Raw genomic sequence first — 18,976 nt, 5'->3', positions numbered from 1 at the left:
TATAAAAAAAAAGCAACAAAAAACTCTTTTCTCTCAGGAGAAAAAAGGACAGAGCAAAACTTTAGACAATTAACCTGCTTGTGATTATCCAGAAGGTTCTGTGTATTCGATAGCAGGGAAATTTTAATGATCTTTGTGGTGTAGTATGGATCACAGTAACAGTCACACCAGTTAGTAAAAACATAACTGTAAAATGTAAAAACTCTTTTGGATCACATGCTTTGTCTGAGGATTTGCTTTTGGTTCATTAACTCTGAATTTTTGTGGCTTCTTCCCGTTTTTATTATCCGGTGCTCTTAACCTTTAGATGCACCCGTGGGTTTTGACCCCACAGGTTGTTTTTCTTTAAAAATCTTTAAAATGGGGGCAGTCTGCCTCCCCCCACCGCAGGGAAAAGGGTAACACCACCTGGGTCTGGGTGCAGTTCCCCCCTCCAGGGGCAAGGGTACCTAGACCCGGTTAATAGAGTAAGCTTGGGGAGTGTGATCGTGTGTACAGCGTCTCTTTATGTCTGTCTCCACGTTGGTTGAGTGTGGAGTAAGTGCATATGAGAGCATGAGGGTGGGAATGGATGTTTGTATATGTGTGTGCCTGTATGTCTGTGTCTATATGTCAGGTTGGGTGTCAGACGCCACTTCTCTGGGGACATCTCAGGCCCTCCAAGGTTTGGAGGCCTATCTCCCCCTACCACCACTTCCCCTGCCAGTGGCGGACTCCCTCAGACATCGGTGCGTTGGTGGTTCTTTGTGTCCGGGGATGGGCGTCCAGGTACACACCGGCTCACTCCTTGGCGGCCGCTTATCGAGGCCTGGAGCCTTGGGCTCGCTCGGGCCACTTCGGAGGTGGGGTGCCCCCAGCCTCTTGGCCTGGGGCTCGGTCACTCAGGCACGGCTGGCTGCCGGCGGAGCTCACGGGCGTGTCACTGCAACTCCCCCTGGCTTCTGCTCCGCGGCTGCTGAGTGAGCCCTCATCTGGGACTCTCCTCAGCTCTTACTGGGACAGTGGCGCGGCTGCCCCTCTGTTGGTCTTCCTTGGTCTCTTGTGTTCTGGGGGCCTCTGGATGTCTGGAGTTTTGATCTCCTCCATACCTGCTTCATGCCCTGGAGGACGCCCCCACACCCTCTAGCAGATCATTACATGAAGGAACCTTTTAAAAAAAACAAGCGCGTCCATGCTCACAGGTGTACACACGGGTGATCACACCCACAAACGACACCCTTTTTGGCTCCTACCTCTGTGTTCTGTTGATCTTATGTGCTGCACAATAATGTTTAATATTTAGTATTTACTGTCATATTCCCATATATCATTGTGATGTTGTTTATTCTATTACTCTTGTTCTCTTCTGCTTGTTTTCTTTTTTCTTTCTCAGCAGGTGATCCAGGTGATTGATATATGCATTTTTTTTCCCTGCTCATTCTGTTGGTTTTTGTCTTTTGCCCTTCTCCCCCGTCACTCTTCTCAGCTGTTTCTCTTTCCCTCTTTCTTTCTCCCCTTCTTTCCCCCAGTCAAGTCTGTCCCGTATTCAGTAAGTGAAAATAAAATAAACAATAAAAGGTGAATCAAATGGACCATTACGGCAAGGCTGGGATGGTCAATTTGGTAAAGTAAATCCGTTGGGCATCTTTCTTTGCCTTTAGACAACAATTCTGATGGCAAAAGAGCCAAACGGGACAGAGAAAAAAAAAAATCTTTAAAATGAAAAGTATTCCTCATAATATATGTTTGTAACATGAGGCCATTTGCATTTCTATTTATTTTTTCATTAATTAAAAAAAATTGCAGTTTTTGTATCACTACCCCGCTCTTCCACAAACAGTTCCTATGGAATCTGCTATGAACCTTTAATTCTTAGCAGCTCTGACTGTCCCACTTACAAATCTGATGAATCAGGAATTAATTTTTACACAGCAACATACATGATTTATAGTTTCCTGTGCATTTCAAACATTTTCCTTTCTGATGTTTTTTTTTTTTTTAATATCTAACATAGCTGCTATGAGGCCAGCCAGGATCCTTGTGGACCTTGCCCTACAAATATCCAGGATGGATGGGATGAAGAGCCCATTGAAGGAACTGACTCAGAATCTGACATCTCAGATATAGAGATGACTATTGTCCTGCCACTGAACAATGCCAGTCTGGTACAGAGGAGTCCTCTGATGAGTCCTCTGAAGAGGAAATGGATATTGTGTCTAACAGAATGAGCTCCTCTTACTGCTCTTACTGGGCAGAGTTACCTCCCAGCCAGGCTAAAACACCAAGCCACAATATTCTGAATAGTTGGCCAGGGCTTGCACCTGGGTTTAGTACTGTCTCCCCAAGAGATGCATGGAAGATGTTCATGTCTGATAATATAATAGAAGAGATGCTGACATGCACAAACATGGAGGCACAAAGAGTAGCCACAGACAGGGGAAAAGAGTGGAAAAATGTAATCAAACATAAGCTCCTGGCCTTCATTTGATTGACCATTCTTGCAGGAAGTGAGAAGAACTGGGATGTACGAGTCTATGTGTTTTTTGGGAGTCCTCTGCATAACCCATTGTACAAGGCCACTATGTCAATTCGTAGATTTGAAGATATTCGCCATTTCTTGCACTTTGATGACAAGAGGACCAGAGCCTGCCGACTGAAAACAAACAACATGGCAGCTTTCCGCTACATATGGGGCCTGTTCCTGGTCAACGGCAGGCAGAAATTCATCCTCACTGATTGTGTTACAGTGGATGAACAACTCGTGCCTTTCAGAGGGAAGACACAGCTTCTGCAATATATGTTGAGCAAGCATACAAAAGTGATACAAGTGATACAAAAACTGCAATTTCTTAAAATTAATGAAAAAATAAATAAAAATGCAAGTGGCCTCATGTCACAAACATGTTTTATGAGGAATACCTGGAATATGAAAATATTACAGCTCTTCGTTTGAAAGATTTTCAAGAATAACAACCGAGTTTATTGCAAAATGCATTGATTTTATTTGGGGTCAATTTTGACCCCACTCGTGGAAGAGTGTAGATATTGGTATGTTGTGCATCCAAGGGATAATTGTCTATCTATTACGCTTCAATTAAATATAAGCTAAGAGATGAAGTCATGCACAACTATGAACTTTATGAAAGGACAGAAGGCATCTGTCTGCCCATACATGCACATGCAGGGATGTGAAAACCACTTGAATGGCCAGAAAAAAGTGATGCACACAGAAAATGTCCCTGTGAGGGATCCTTTTATTTTAAACCTCTTAGTTTCTTTTATCTATAAAGACATCCTCCCTGCCTCTCTTTCCCCTTTGGCACTAAACATCTGTTACTAAGAAGGTAAGACAAAGTCGGCTAATACCCACTCTTCCAACCCTTACTGTAAATTGTTTGAGCTTGTTTCTCTCAGTCTCTTCTGATGTTCTGGCCAAGGCTGAGACAGCAATACTGCAGAGCATTCGGAACAGCTCTAGGGAGGTAAAATGTGGCAGAGATGACCAGTGTGGTCCCTCTTAGATGTTTTTCAGGTGTTCTGAATGTCTTTGAAACATGGTCAAGCCTCAGGAATGGAGGAATATGGTACTGATGCTTCTCTGGACTGCTCTAGCACCAGAATTATAACAGATGGGACATCCCAAATTGTTTATTGCTTTCTTTCTGATTCTGGCCCATCTGTCAGTCCTTCACATTCAGTAGAGATGACAGTAGGGTACACTGTGCTTCTGGTGTATATGGCAGTAATCAAAATCTCCAAGCTTAGACTGGACCCTCCAAAAAGAGGTTACATAAGACTGCCACGGGGACAGTGAAAAAGTGAACTTTGGTTCATACACCATCACAGTGTGAGGCACATTTTGCGCTTAAAACAGTGATACAATCAGCGGTATCGTATAGATTAGACACTGGAAAGGACATCAAAGGCAGTGCAATTTTTTAACGACTTACTGTTATTGACTAAACTGTATAAGTACAAAAGCCCTAACCTCCCATCAACTGACTATTTGTGACAGCATGATAATCTGGTACACATGTTTGAAAGAAATGACTTTTTGTTACAATGTTCCCATTGAGTCGTGTTGACAGAAAAATAAAAGAGGAATTGGTGTCAGCTTTGGCATTGTGCACAAAACCAATACAGTCAGCAAAATGTGTTACATGGTTTAGCTCCCAGATGTATTCAAATATATTTAAAATGTGCATGGATTAAAAAGCTTCAAGCATCTGGAAACCCAACATAATTTTATTTGAATATGCTTGCAAGGATTGTAGGCTTTCAGTATAAACCTTTTCTGTTTTTGTAATTATCAGACATGCACATGCCTGCTAAATGTGAGATATATTGATCTTTCATAAATCCTTTTTGTTTGTTTGTTTTCTACATTTTTTGCCAGATGCTGAAGCACAGCAGTCAACATGTGGAAGCTCTGCTCATCTACAGGGTCCTTCTTCAATCTTGTAAAGATGGTAAATTTGTTTTCAAGATGCATGTTTTCCCCTGCTTGTCCTAAAGAAGATGCAGAAAGCAGATCAGAATTCCAAACTTATATTCAGTGCCAAAAAAATGTATTTTTATCAACAGTTTATCAACAGATAAAGGTTGATGTGATCTCACAGTAGCAATAGATTATAGAGAAAAGCATAAAACATTTTTTGCTTAAGATTACGCAAATACAGATGCACCTGTATAATTTACAGGCTTAGGTGTCCTGTGCAGATTGTCTGTTTCTCTGGGTCTGTTGTGTCAGAGCCAGGTCTCTGGGCCATGAGCACATTCACAGCTGGCCATTTGTGGACTCCCAACCTTTAGCCAGGTTGGAAAATCTCCTTCCTTCCTTCCTTCCTTCCTTCCTTCCTTCCTTCCTTCCTTTCCTAATCCAGATTCATAGTCTGCTATTTATTAACAAGAAGTCATGGCAACAGATAGCAGTTTTTTGGGTCCTGGCCAAAATAAGGCATCGACAGGCAGGATAGGATAAGGCATCGGAAGAGTGTCTGTCAGGACCCCCTGGGACTTTCTTATGTAATCCTCCTCATGACACTAGACAGGAAAAGGTCAAAGCTGAACAAGCATGGGTTTGACATTTTCACATTAGCCACCGCCAAACACATGTTCCTCATTATCTACACGATTAGACAATAGAAGAAGTTTACACGAGAATAACAGGCTGCTCAATCTTGGTAATGGAACAAAGAAGCCAAAAACTTGGACTTTAACCCTTTAAAACCGGTCGGAGCGGGCACGCTCTGTTTTGCGTAACTATTTTTAAATCCCGGTAGCTCTGCAACCACGTAAGCTAGCGCAAAAATTTTTTTTGCATATGAAACCGGAGGAGTTGTACTTACATCTTATGCCATCAGCTTGTCCTCGGTCACGGTTTCCTTCCACATAAAGCTTTGCAAAAACTGCATAAAAAGCGCTTGCAGGAACAAAAACATAATATTCCAGAAACACGCTTTACCGATCCGATCAGCTGTCCATAACACTTCCTACGTTGGAATAGACGTCAGCGCGAACTTTTGCATTTCCGCCATTACCTGCCCGAAACCGGAAGTGACGTCATTTTCGCGGAAATGTAGTCTTTTTTGCGATCAGGGCCTCAGGGCCTATACTGCTCTTTTTAAAAGTTATCTTTGACTTTATGACTTTCTGTGTCGTTTCTGGGATGCTTAGGACTCATATTGCACTGCTGGAAATAGTTTATTTTGATGCATATGCTGCTTTTTTGCAAATTTGCAGTATAATATTTATTTTCGTTTTTCCTGCAGTGTATAAAAATTGGTGTATTTCAAAAATTAAACTATGAAGACACTCAAAATAAATTTCCTGTGGTGGGGAAACTATTTTGTGCAACTTTTTTGTATTTACAGTTTTGAGGGATAAGTCTCTTAAATTTCTCTAACTACAAATATATGTTAAAAAATCAAAAACGATTTTCAATTTTTTTGTAGTTTATTGCACTTTTTTGCAATTTATGTAATTACTATGCACTTAATGAATACATATTATTAAAATCTGGGCTATAATGGTTGTATTGATGTATAGCAACTTGAAATGCTCCCAAAAATGGCTCCACAGCATGTAAAAATATAATATAAGCTCTGGCGGACTTGGTTCTATGGTAGGTCTTAAAGGGTTAAAAGGTTTGGGTGGGACGGGAAAGCTAATATGTAGATACAGACGTGAGCAGAGGAGCTTTGACGCCACACATCTGGTGTTTCACAGTCATCCTCTCCATATCAGATCAGCGAGAAACAAAAAGAGCCATGACAAAACATGAAGAGAAAACTTCATGTTTTGTCATGGATATTCTCAGTCAACAAATCCTGAGATGGGATGGATCCACACCTTCACTTGGCTCTTCTGGCTCTTCTGTGCGCCATCTGTGCACTATGACTGAAAGACAGCCAGGGTGACTTAGGCAGAAGCATAACAGAACTCTGGCTGTGTGTTGGGACATGTCATCCATTTGCTGTTTTGGACCTGACACACACAAACCACAATGCAGCAGTTAAGAAACTCATAAGGTTTGAATGATTCTTCAAATCTCAGTGAAGATCAAGAACTCAAAAGCCACTGAAACATAACTTGACATTTATATCACCTAGCCTGTTATTGATGTCTGTGACTGGTGTCTGGGTAGATGCTGTAATGTCATATTGTAAATTTCTTCTTTTTTTGTTACCTAAAATGTATTATACTTTATCAAAAGAAACACTGAAATGAGCCCTTCAAATTGTCTTTGAAGCAGTCCTAATTCAATGAATCTGTTCTCTTTGAGATCCGTCTGTCTTGAGATCCCACCAAATTTTCATATTCACCGCCACATAACATAAATCTCCATCATTATGTACAGAATCACACACCTAAGATTTCTCTGTCTAATGAGGATATAGTTTGTTATCACTATCACAAACCAACATTTGTTTCTGTTTTGCTTTGTGTTCTCTTTTTTCTCATGTCTCCATCTGGAGGCTGGCCTTGTCCTTGTACTTGGCTGCCAAGATCTCACTGTTAGCGTTTGGGGCTATGTGTGTGTGTGTGTGTGTGTGTGGGGGGGGGGGGGGTGTCATGTGGTTGGAGGGCAAAGGCCTGTGGGAGAGTCACAACAGTAACAACACTTGTGGAAACGCAGCACTTATGTCAGCTCACAAGTGTAAATCATAAAGTCGAGCGTGGTTGGTCATCGCTGAATTTTGGCTGTCGGCAACAACATTTAAAACTTTTAATTGAGCTGATGGAATTAAATCATTGTGTCAATATGGATAGCTATGGAAAGCACATGTGATGACTTCTATTAATAAAAGATTTACTGGAAATTTGGAGCTCTATTACAAACATTTGTCAAATCCTAGGGTTTTTTTTTCAATGAGATGGTGAAGCTGGATCGTTGGTTTAGTGTGGTTGGGGCTCAAAAGGTTGGTGGTTAAATTCCTGGTTCTTTTGTCCCTGAGCAAGATAGCGAACCCTAAATTTCCAATCATGTATCACTTTGAGTATGAGCCTGTTTACATATGTTGCCTGTATTCTGAGAGCACTTTGTCAGCAACCCTGAAAAAGTATCAATTAAAATGCCAGCCTGTTCAAGATTTGTAATGGAAACAAATAGTCTTTTCCTAAAGACATCATCAGTTGTAAAAAATTCACAAGAAAAATGTGTGAAAGGGCGTTTGTAGCACAAGGTTTTGACACACACTGCAACTTATGCAGAATAAACACCAAAGGTATGTTAGCAGGACATGACTCAGAACAACAAGCGCGAGTCATTCCTCGCAAAAGAAATTGCATCGTCTGAATACACACAGAGGCATAATTGGAAACTTTTACAGGATTCATTTGATCTGCATTTGAGAAAAGCTAATGAATGTGGGTAACCATAACACAGTGAGCAACACACACTGAGACTTAGAAGATTTCAGTTGAACAGCGTGTCATTTAAATCGTTATCTCATGCTGTTTCTGCCCTTCCCCAGTAACTCAAACTGACAACAGTATATACAGCGATGTTTGCCCCCTTCCTGATTCCTATTTCTTTGTATGTTGTCACACTTAAATATTTCAGAACATCAAACAAATTTATATGCTAGACAAAGATAACACAAGTAAACACAAAATTGGCCTCTTAAACACCCATAGCAGCAATAATTGCAATGAAATGTTTGCAATAACTGGCAATGAGTCTTTTACAGCGCTGTGGAAGAATTCTGATCCACTCATCTTTGCCGAATTGTTGAAATTCGACCACATTAGATAGTTTTTGAGCATTAACCACCTTTTTAAGTTCATGCCACAGCATCTCAGTTGGGCTGAGGTCAGGACTTTGACTATGGCATTCAGAGGTGGACTTGCTGGTGTATTTTGGATCATTGTCCTGCTGCAGAACTGAAGAGCGCTTCAGCTTGAGGTTAAAAACAGATGGCCGGACATTCTCCTTCAGGATGTTTTGGTAGATGGCAGAATTCATGGTTCCATTTATCACAGCAAGCCATCCTGATCCTAAGCCAGCAAAACAGGCCCAGACCATCACACTACACCACCATAATTTACTGTTGGTATGATCCTTTTCTGAAATGCTGTGTTATTGCCAAAAGTCTTGAAGACCATCAAGATGTTTTCTGGCAAGACTGAGACGAGCTTTTATGTTCCTTTTGCCAAGCACTGGTTTTAGTCTTGGAACTTGGCACTTCATGGATGCCATTTTTGCCCAGTCTCTTTCTTATGGTGGAGTCATGAACTCTGACCTTACCTGAGACAAGTGAGGCCTGCAGTTCTTTAGATGTTGTTCTGGCTTCTTCTGTGACCTTCTTGATGAGTCGTTGATGCGCTCTTAGAGTAATTTTGATAGGCTGGCCACTCCTGGGAAAGTTCATCACCATTTCATGTTGTGTTGCTTTTTGAGGTCTCTTAGTCTGCTTCAGATTTTCAGACAGTTTCTAGTTAATTGATTTCTTCATTCAGCAGGTCTGGCAGTTTTCAGGCTTTGGTGTGACCTCAACCTTGTAAAGAATTCATGATTTTTCACACAAGGCCATGTAGGTTGGATTGTTTTCCCTCTTAATAATAATTTAGATATGTGTACCCAACTATAGTTTGTTTGAACTATAATAGTCAAACACTGTGTTGTAATCAAATTTATTCATTCAAGGGACGTCAGAGAACACAGTGTTTCTGATAAAACGCCACCAGTTGCATGATCGGTGTTAAAATGCAGTATAAGGCACAATACTCATTTAAGCATTTTAAATGGAAAGCTGTAAATTCAACACAAGAGCTACCTAAAGATAAAGAAGAGGGAGCCATTGAAACCCACATGTAATTGCTGTATGTTGCCACAGCCCACACATTCCTCTTTATGTTTTCTGGGATGCGTCTACAGACCACACTGGCACAGTGAACGACTTCACAGTTGGACTGGGAAATGAGTAAATTCAAATGATTCTTTTGGGCAAATAGCAAAACCACAAGTCACATGTGTCATCATTTAAGTAGCTACTGCCACTTCACCCTTCTTTAATTGCTGCTGGAGGTTAATTTTTTTATTATTACTCACAGAGGTGGGACCAAGTCATTATTTTGCAAGTCTCAAGTAAATCTCAAGTCTTTATCCTCAAGTCTCAAGTCAAGTCTCATGTAATGTCAGGCAAGTCAGAGTCGAGTCTCAAGTCACTGGTGTAAAAGTCCGAGTAAAGTCACAAGTCTGAAATTTTGAATTTCAAGTCCTTTCGAGTCTTTATAAAAAACAAACGAAAAAATAATGTTGCAGTTATGCTAAATGTAAATATTAGACCATGTAATTTTTAAATCTGTGTTTTTCTCAACACATGACAAAATAGTGAACTTAGAAAATATACACAAATTGTGAAATTGCACCTCTTTAAAATGCAGCTCAATTAAACCTAGCTCCAAGAATAATTTTCACCGACAGTTCTGAGATAAGCTGCATGTTATTCTTGGATGCGGTTGTAGGACCGGCTTTAAAATCGCATGACAAAAATATCATACACATTAAAAAAAACTGTATCACCAACGTAGCCTGGACAACATTTGCTAGTTAGATGAAGTCAGCTATCTCATCGTAGCATATTTATATGTATATTTATAATCATACGGTTCTTGGAGTGAGTGCATACACTCATGAAGTTTAGTAACTTCAGGTCACTGCAACAAGCCCAGGTACAGTTTACCGCCGGATGGGTACAGGACCTTGAAATGCACCGTGTAGAACGAAAGACCATCGCACCTATCATAAGCTTACCAGTCTCACAAATCGTCTTCATAAATACACATTCGTTAACCGTTTATTAATAGGACCTTTGAGCTCAAGGGTAATTAATTAGTAGTGGAAATAATTTCTGGTACGCGTCACAGAAATGTAGCAGTGACAATAATATTGTATGCTGTAATCCTACTGTGCAATTAGTGATACAAAACAACTGTTTTACCCTGTGAATAAAAGTATATGTTTTTGTCAATGTACCATAATAACAGAAGCGAAACACAATATTGTGTCAGGACAATTCACTATTTATGCACAATAAATAAAGGAGCATAGCGCGACAATTTCTGTTCAGCGCCAGACTTGCTTGTAACCTATATCACCAATTATGTTATAAAAATGACGTATTAACTACTACAAAATACTGACCTTCGTGTAAATGCTTGGAGCAGACTAACCTGTGAGCTGGAGTGTTCTGGGACGTTATATTTGATCTTTGAATGGCTGCAATCCAGGCCATCCGTCGCGTCTTTGTTACTTCGGAAACATGGCTCGAACAATTTCTCTTCAGCGACGTAATCCGATAACAACCGATCTCTTTACCCGTCGGCTTCCCGTGGCTGTTATGCGACCGGCTATTGCAGTTAATAATACAACAGCTTCTTGACATTTTTGTGTTTCTTTTTATCGCTGTGTGACTGATTTCAATTGAAAGCCTGCGTGCGCTAGTACTTCTTGCCACAAGTTCCCAGAATCCTTTGCGGTTTTACCCCTGAATGACGTCACATTTTCAATCTCTATATAATATGTATGTTAAATTTTATATTTGGGGTGAAATATCAAGTCTTTTCAAGTAAACCGGTTCAAGTCCAATTCAAGTCCCAGGTCATTGGTGTAAAAGTCCAAGTCAAGTCACAAGTCTTAGAACATTTTTCAAGTCAAGTCTAAAGTCATAAAATTAATGACTCGAGTCTGACTCGAGTCCAAGTCATGTGACTCGAGTCCACACCTCTGATTACTCATATTTATTTCTGAAACTTCTTGAACTATGTGCTATTCCACTTGAAATGTGTTTTAAAAAAGTACAAAACTCACATGCAATTAAAAGCTGAAAAGAATTTTAAAAACCTTCTTTAAAAATATTTTAGTTTGCATTAAAATGCAAATGTTTTTACACAGTTTATTGAATTTATATGGATTTTTATTTGGAGTTGAAACAAAAGAGAAAATACATTTTGAAAAACCTTGTTGAGCCATAAGGAGATGGGATGCCAGAATATGGTCAAAAAGTCTTTAACAGAGAGGAAAATCAGCATAAAACGTTATTAAAGTTTGGAGTATCGGGAAACAGTTTGGGTGGATTCAGGGCAAATTACTGCGCCCACAGTGATTTACTGAATAGCAAAGAAGCCAGCACTTGAGCCCCATATGTTTTTTATTCACAACTGATTTAAGGTGCAATAAAAAGTCACACAATCCACCTAGACTTCAAGGACTCAACCCAAACTGTAGCCAAGAAAAAGGGTGGGGAGGCACCTGTGTGAAATAAGCCTTGTGAATAAAAGACAAAAAACAAATTTCGGCTTTTTTTTAGTGCCTTAAAAAACAGGCTCATTGTGTGTCTTTGTGAAGGTGAATAAACTAGGACAGCATTTAGCTTTGTACAGCAAAATCTGTTTCCAGTTTGGGGGGAAAAGGGTTTTTTTATCGTCCATTTGCAGATTGGAAACACACAGTGTCACTCAAAGTGCAGCTCAGAAAACTTACAGAAAAATGAATATTAGTAAGGCCAAAAATTGCTTATTTATTAACGTAATTATTTTACGTATTTACCAATAGAATCTTTACAGCTAAGACGGAGAAGCAAGTGAGAGTTGTAGTGAAGTAATGTAAATTAAGCCTGCGGTGCAGTAATGTTGTAGGTACCCTATGGGTGAGAATGTGTGGAAAGCAAATGGCACTGTTCACAAATTTCCCCAAGTGAAAAGCTGAAGGAACAAAATAAAAAATACCCACAAGTTAAACTGTATGATTGGTTCTTGGCTTGCGTGTAACAAAGACCTGGAATCATTCCAGAGCAGTTCCTTCATTTAAAATCGATTAGACATAAAACCTATTAAGGGAGCCTAACACGGGGGAAAACCCGATGAGTGCACATCTCTGTTTCTCTGATGAACACTAACTCTGCAGCTGTTTAGAAAACTCTGTCAGTGTTGCAAACACTCTAAAAATCTGTATGGATTCATTTATTTAAATCAGTGTACATATGCTGAATACATTATAACAATTTCCTCTTGAAAGCCCTAAATCTAAATATTTCGACTGGTCACCATTTTCGCTTTGCAACACACATAAGTGATTCCAGCTGTTTAGTTGTAAGTTTCTTATCTTATATAATTAAAAGTGCTGCATCCATCATTTATGCGTAAATTAATGCCACATACAGTGGGATGTAATATGTGGGAGGATGTCTGCCTTTAAACTCATCATGAACTGCAGTTTCTCCAAGGTGATTTTTGGGCTGTATTACAGGCAATCAATATGCACACAGTCCCCGACTGTTTCTTTGATTCACTATTGAAACAAGATGTCTTTGCTTGTGCTTTTGAGTTATTCCTCTATCCAAGGTAAAAGCTGAGTAGGTGGTTTAATTCTGCTTGTTCAGATGCCTTTACTGCAAACTGTTTGCCTGTCTGTCATTAAGACTCCTTTTTTTGAATTCCATTAAAGTTGGTGGGGAGAAAGAGCATGAGCAAAAAGAAATCTTTATTACATTTTAGTGCAAATCAAATTCACTATATTACTCTTTTTTTGCATTGCTTGATGACTGCGCTCTTCAAGTGCCCATCTAGTTATTGATAATTACATCTTCAGCCAACAGTGCAATGTCATAAAAAGCAGACCCTCCCATCCATCCAGATCCAACTTTCTGCACACCACCCTCACTCGCTGCTGCACACAATCTCCTCACACAGAGGATCCTTTGTGTGAGGGGAAGCAGTGTGAAAAAGCGAAGAAAAGGGAGAGGAACAAATTTGTTCCTCTTCTCTTCTCAGTTCTGCAGAACAGGCTCCTGTTTGACAGGAAATAATCCTCGGATTGAATGATACTAAAGCCCATTTTACTCTCGGCATTGCTGGTGTCATCATCAGCACATTTCTCACCCTCAGCCACATGCTACTTTATATTCCCATGCAAAGCAACACATGCCCCTCACAAAAAGCATTTAATGTCTTTGTGCTTACCCAAACAAGACAGCCAAGACAGAAATATAAAACTGAAACTGCAACAACAACAAAAAAAGAATGAATGACAGAAAAGTAATGACTGTAATGAAAAAAAGTTTCAAAATCAATGATTTTCTCTAAGAAAACATACTTCTCTCCTGGCTGATTTTGTAGTAATTTATATGCATATGACATGCTTGCATTTGTTGCACAATAGACCCTGTGCACGAGAAAATGCTAACTTCCTGGTTTGAGACCGGATGTGGGGTTGTACATTTCCGGTAGCTTTACTTTGCCGTCAGTTGGTACTGCGAAGATATACTCCAAAATCATGTCCAAAACTCAAAACGGAAAGATCGCGTTAAGTTACAAAGAGGAGGAGGTGGGAACACTCACCACTGTTGTGTCATAAAAAAAATCTAATGATCAATTTTGACGTTTAAAGAGTTTAGATCGATCAGTTGTTTACATCACTCAACACAAGCAGACACATCGTCCACATTCAGAAGTATCTCTGTATAGTGACTGGTCTTATGATTTAAACAGGCAAATGTTCAGCATTCAAACTACAGGTGAAGAATAGTCAAACCAGATGTTTCCCCGTTATGTCAAGATCAGCTAGTCAAGTACACACCTACACAGCATGTTAACAAACCGTGAAAAAAAGCCACACAAAAAATGAATGATTGCTGGTGAGGGTTTCTATACATTAGTATTTACGAAGGGTATGTTGTGACTTACCTTAAAAATTACAGTGGTCCCTCGCTATAACGCGGTTCACCTTTCACCTCGCTGTTTCACATTTTTTAGTGCAAGTTTGCATGCTTATTTTTTTTACATCACATTGTATCCTGCGTCCTGTTCGCTGCAGACGATCTCCTCCGTGACGTCTCTCCTGTACAGTACAGAATCGCTGCTTCGATCGCTAGCAGTGTGACTCTGAAGTGCAGTACTGTATGTCCACGATGTCCACGAAACGTTTTGCACCGTCAAAAACTAAAATTGATTACTTGATTTCACCTATCGCTAGTTATTTTTAGAACATAACACCCGCGATAAACGAGGGACAGCTGAGAAATATAACATTTGAATCCCTTTTCTCTTTTTGCTCTGAGGCGCGGGGAAAAATATCGACAAGTCAATGAACATCATTTACAGATATATTGGGTAAATGCCCAAGACATCTATAGAAATGTAAATCGCCGCTTGATTCATTCATTTGCTTAACTTGTTTTGGACCGTAAACAAGGAGCGAATAGGACACCGGAAACCAAGCTCCCAACAGGAGTTTCCGCACCGGAAGTAGCATATGCTAACGTGCACATAGTCTATCTGTCTAACTCTCTGTAAGGTACAAACAAGCACATGCAGAAACATGGTGAGTATAAAATTGTTATAAGTGCTCACCCACTTTGTTACACACGCCAATGTTAAGTGTGATAGTTTAAGGTCATTGACTCATAGAAACTTTGCTGCATGTCACATACGACGTCCAACAGACTATAAAGTATTATTAAACAGTCCTGTGGTAAGTGTTCAATAAAAGAATCATTTTTCTTTTTACAAGTGCATCCCACCACACAGCATCCATTCATATGACTGACCAAACAGGTTTCTACCTTGGTTTTTTGGCTGCAAGCGTAAAACTCCTTTTTTTCACATGGAGAATGTAAACACTCTCCATGTGAAATGTGCATTTAATTAGTCCCAGTCCTGGGGTGTCCTCGGGGGAAATGAGTTTTCAGGACCACCCTACATTTGAAAGCATCAGTTCAGACCGGAAGGCTAGCCCTAAACCTCAAATGGGTTTAGGGACTGTGTAGGACATGTTCCAGCTGCTTGTATTTCCCACTAGAGTCTCCTCCCCTACTTTTGTTTCTAAGTAACACATGGGTTTGATCAAGATCTAAAATAAATAGGTCACATTTATCTGCTCCCAGTGGCATAGCTTACTGCATGAAGGTACTTCGTTAACACAAAGTATGTCCTTCCACTGGCATTCACTGTGTGTCAGCATCCTAAAGCTGAAAGACTTTTCACGCGTCCAAAATCAAGACCGGTTCTCACTTTCAATAAGTTTGATGTTTTATGAAACGCAACACTGAATCAGAGTTTATCCCACAGTTATATCCAAGAGTTTATCCCAGCCGTAGCTGTCCAACACTGATGTTCTCTGAGCACAATAACAGGTCTCTTTTATTTCAGCACTGTGTAATTCTCTATTCAAGCCCATTCCCTTTCATTCTGCTCACAGTTTGTTTCCTGTCCACTGTTGCCGTGTATATCTCCATTCTTCTCAATCAAAGCTTTCTCACAATTTTCTCCTCATTTGCTTATTCCATGAACAATTTTATAGAAAGAAAAACACACTGTCAATCAGCAATACTAAAAGGATTATACACAACAACTTGACCTAAATACAAGTATGCAAACACAAATGGGAGATGATCTTTTCATTGACTCCTGTCCTTCCCTTAAAACCAAACTAAAGCCTCAAACTTGGGCATCTCTGTCCTAAATCAGCTTGGTTGACTGCACAAGATAATGTGCAGCAGACTCTAGCTGATTCCTTGTTTTGGGGTCCACACTGCAACATGAAAATAGCTTCCACATGTCCTTTATACACAGGAGGGAAATGAGAAAAACTTGCCAGATGAAGAGGGAGAAAGAGAGGTTTGAAACAGTAAGACGGCCTGGAATTTGGATTCTTGGTGTGATTTCTTTGGTGGTATAATCTTAAAATAATACAAAAGGTTGAAAAAAACTTTCAAATTAACATCTTTGGCACCGAGAAAAGATTATGTATCTTAAATGAACCAGAACTTTCCAAATTTGAAAATGCAAACATGTTAATATGTTGGAATTGTATTTAAATCAGTGGTAACAGCAAAAACTTTAGTTCTACTGACAATTTTAATATTAGGGAACAAAGTAGGTTACATATATTTCTGTGAAGTTCTTTGTGTGTCCTGTTGGCTTTAAATTGTCATTAAAAACAAAAAATGAACACAAAAACTAAAAAGAGATGAGATCTTGCAATCAGCTTGAATTCATGTTTCTTTTAACAGTTACCAATAGCAACAAGAAATAATTCACTGACACCTCCTCCAAATCTTCTCCTACAGCATAATCCACTTCTTTTCTGTCCATCTGTTTGCTTACTAAGTTCTGACCACCTGTATTTCTTCCAAAATGCAGCCAAACTCCACGTGAAAATCATCTGCTTTTGCTGGCTAAATGTAGCAGACTTACGCAAATACAGTCAACACCCCATCTGTCAGAATCATGTAAAAGAAAACGTTTCCATTGCAGTGCTTATTAAAGAAAATGACAGTGGACCACCATCATTGCATTCTACTGTTTTGCAAGACACTGACAAATCGGTGGAAATGTGAATTCTGGGAAACTCCGTTCACAGTGTCTGCCTGCATCATGTGCAGCAGAGAGTGAAGTTTCAAGTCAAAATTTCGACCAGTTAAACAATTAAAGAACCCTACCAGGAGCGATGAAATTCTTTCAGTTGTGCTTCTGGTATACAGTGTGCAAAGACCTCTGCAGTTCACTTTAATACACCGCTGTGAAATCTTAATGGTTAGTGAGTGGAAAATGAGCTGAGGTTGGTTTTGGGATCAGGGAGCTCCTATTAGCAATCTTTTAACTGTCTTATAAAAAATGGCATGCTACTAGAGATCAATGAACATCAAGCAGACAACACAGCTGGCTAACGTTCTCACATGGGACCTCGTGTACAATGCACAAAGAAGCGAAACCCTTCATGTTCGCATGATTATTCTCTTCCAACGCATCGAGTCTTTATGAAACATAATTCCCTTGGATTGGATCATGTACATGCTGTATTCCCTGCCGAGATATAAAAATCACTGGCTACTGAACATTAGGCTCCTTCCAAGCCGTTCCTTTGCTTTTCCACCAGCACTAATGTGACAACAAGCACATAGGCCTGGAAAATCTTTGCACATTCAATGTTAAAAGCATCACTGGTGATACTGCATGGGTGCAAAATCTTGAAACAGGAAAATATCAGTCTGTTATCGTCCTCTGCCTGGTTTATGGTAACAGTGTAGATGCACAGAGAGGATTTTTCTTTCAGAGCCTGACGCAATGTGGAAACACTGACTGTGCCTTCTGTTAACAAAGCGCCGTGCACACTTTGATTTGCTATTTGCTAGTTTAGGTTTTGATTTATGCATTAAATGTTCCTTAATAAACTCTTCATCACCTCCACGCATGTGTGTTATGTAAGGGTGGTTTAAAATGATGTCAGAAGCCAAGCGCACAACAGTCAGCACAAATCCACAGCAGCCGTTACACCCACCAACACTAAAAACTCAGGTGCAAACTCAAGTACCCTCTCGAGCTTAAGTAAAAGTAAGCTACTTTTATTCACACTGGGTCACTTGTTTGATGCCCATTCTTCAACCCCAAAAGGGTTTTATGTATCTGTTCCCAGGGCCTTACTGGGCATCTTCTGCTTCTTAAGCACCACAAAACTACGAAGCCACACATTCTAGCTTGAAGTATTGCTGCTTAATTGCTGCTAATATTAGATTTTAACAAACATAATTTTTCACTTTGTGGTCCAATTTTTAACTCCTTAGACTTCCACAAAATCACAGTACTTGTCACGTGTAATTTTACCACAACAACAATAACAGCTCAGCATAGAAAATCACTGTTATTCAATGCAAACACTTATTAGCAAGCCAGTATTCACAATGTTGACTATTTTTTTCATCAGCCCCCTCTCAGATAAATGTAAAGTACAAATCAAGTTTGTTAAAAAACACATCGACACATTGACCACTTGGATGATCTGACTGGCTTTTACACTGAGGAATAAAGCAACCTGTTTTCACAGCAGGTGAGGCTGGGACCTGGATCACACTGTTCTATCTAACATAACGCTGATTCAACAGATACTGAGGCCATAGCAGTGAGTCTCTACTGAGTCATTCTCAATATGAGCTGATTCACTGCGATGGAGCCTCAGTAACAAGTAGACCGCAGCAGGCCTCAGAGGGATTACATAACCAACCTGCTTTCTTCTCCATCCCCAGTATAAAGAAGTGGGACACATGGATAAGAATACTTAAGAGTACTTTAAAGAATGATATTCTGAAAGTGAAAATATGACTACAAGGGATTCTTACATAAAAAAAAATGTAATTCAATATTATAATGAAATTAAATTAGGATTTTCTGTATGATATCCATGTATCTGTGCATGCTTTCAAAGGTCACTGAAAGCAACTAATTGAAGACGGGGAAGCTTTTTAAGTTTTAGGATTTGCTGGCTTTGATTGCAGCTTTTGAAAAAAAAGAAGAAAAAAAGAAAAGCCACTTTGCTGCACTGCTGGAAATGGCTCCGTTCAGCACTGATGCACGCTTACAAAAGCATTTAAAAAACATTTGGCTCTGTTTATTCTTGAGGGGTCCCATATGCCTCCTTAGGCGTGTGAAGCTGCTAAAATGGACATGTGGGTTTGTATTCTGATCAAATTCTGGGGAAAAGATTATCTGACATGTCTTC

This window comes from Rhamphochromis sp. 'chilingali', assembly GCF_963969265.1.
Source record: "Rhamphochromis sp. 'chilingali' genome assembly, chromosome: 10".
NCBI classification, from domain to species: Eukaryota; Metazoa; Chordata; class Actinopteri; order Cichliformes; family Cichlidae; genus Rhamphochromis; species Rhamphochromis sp. 'chilingali'.
Note: the sequence above shows the minus strand (reverse complement) of the source record.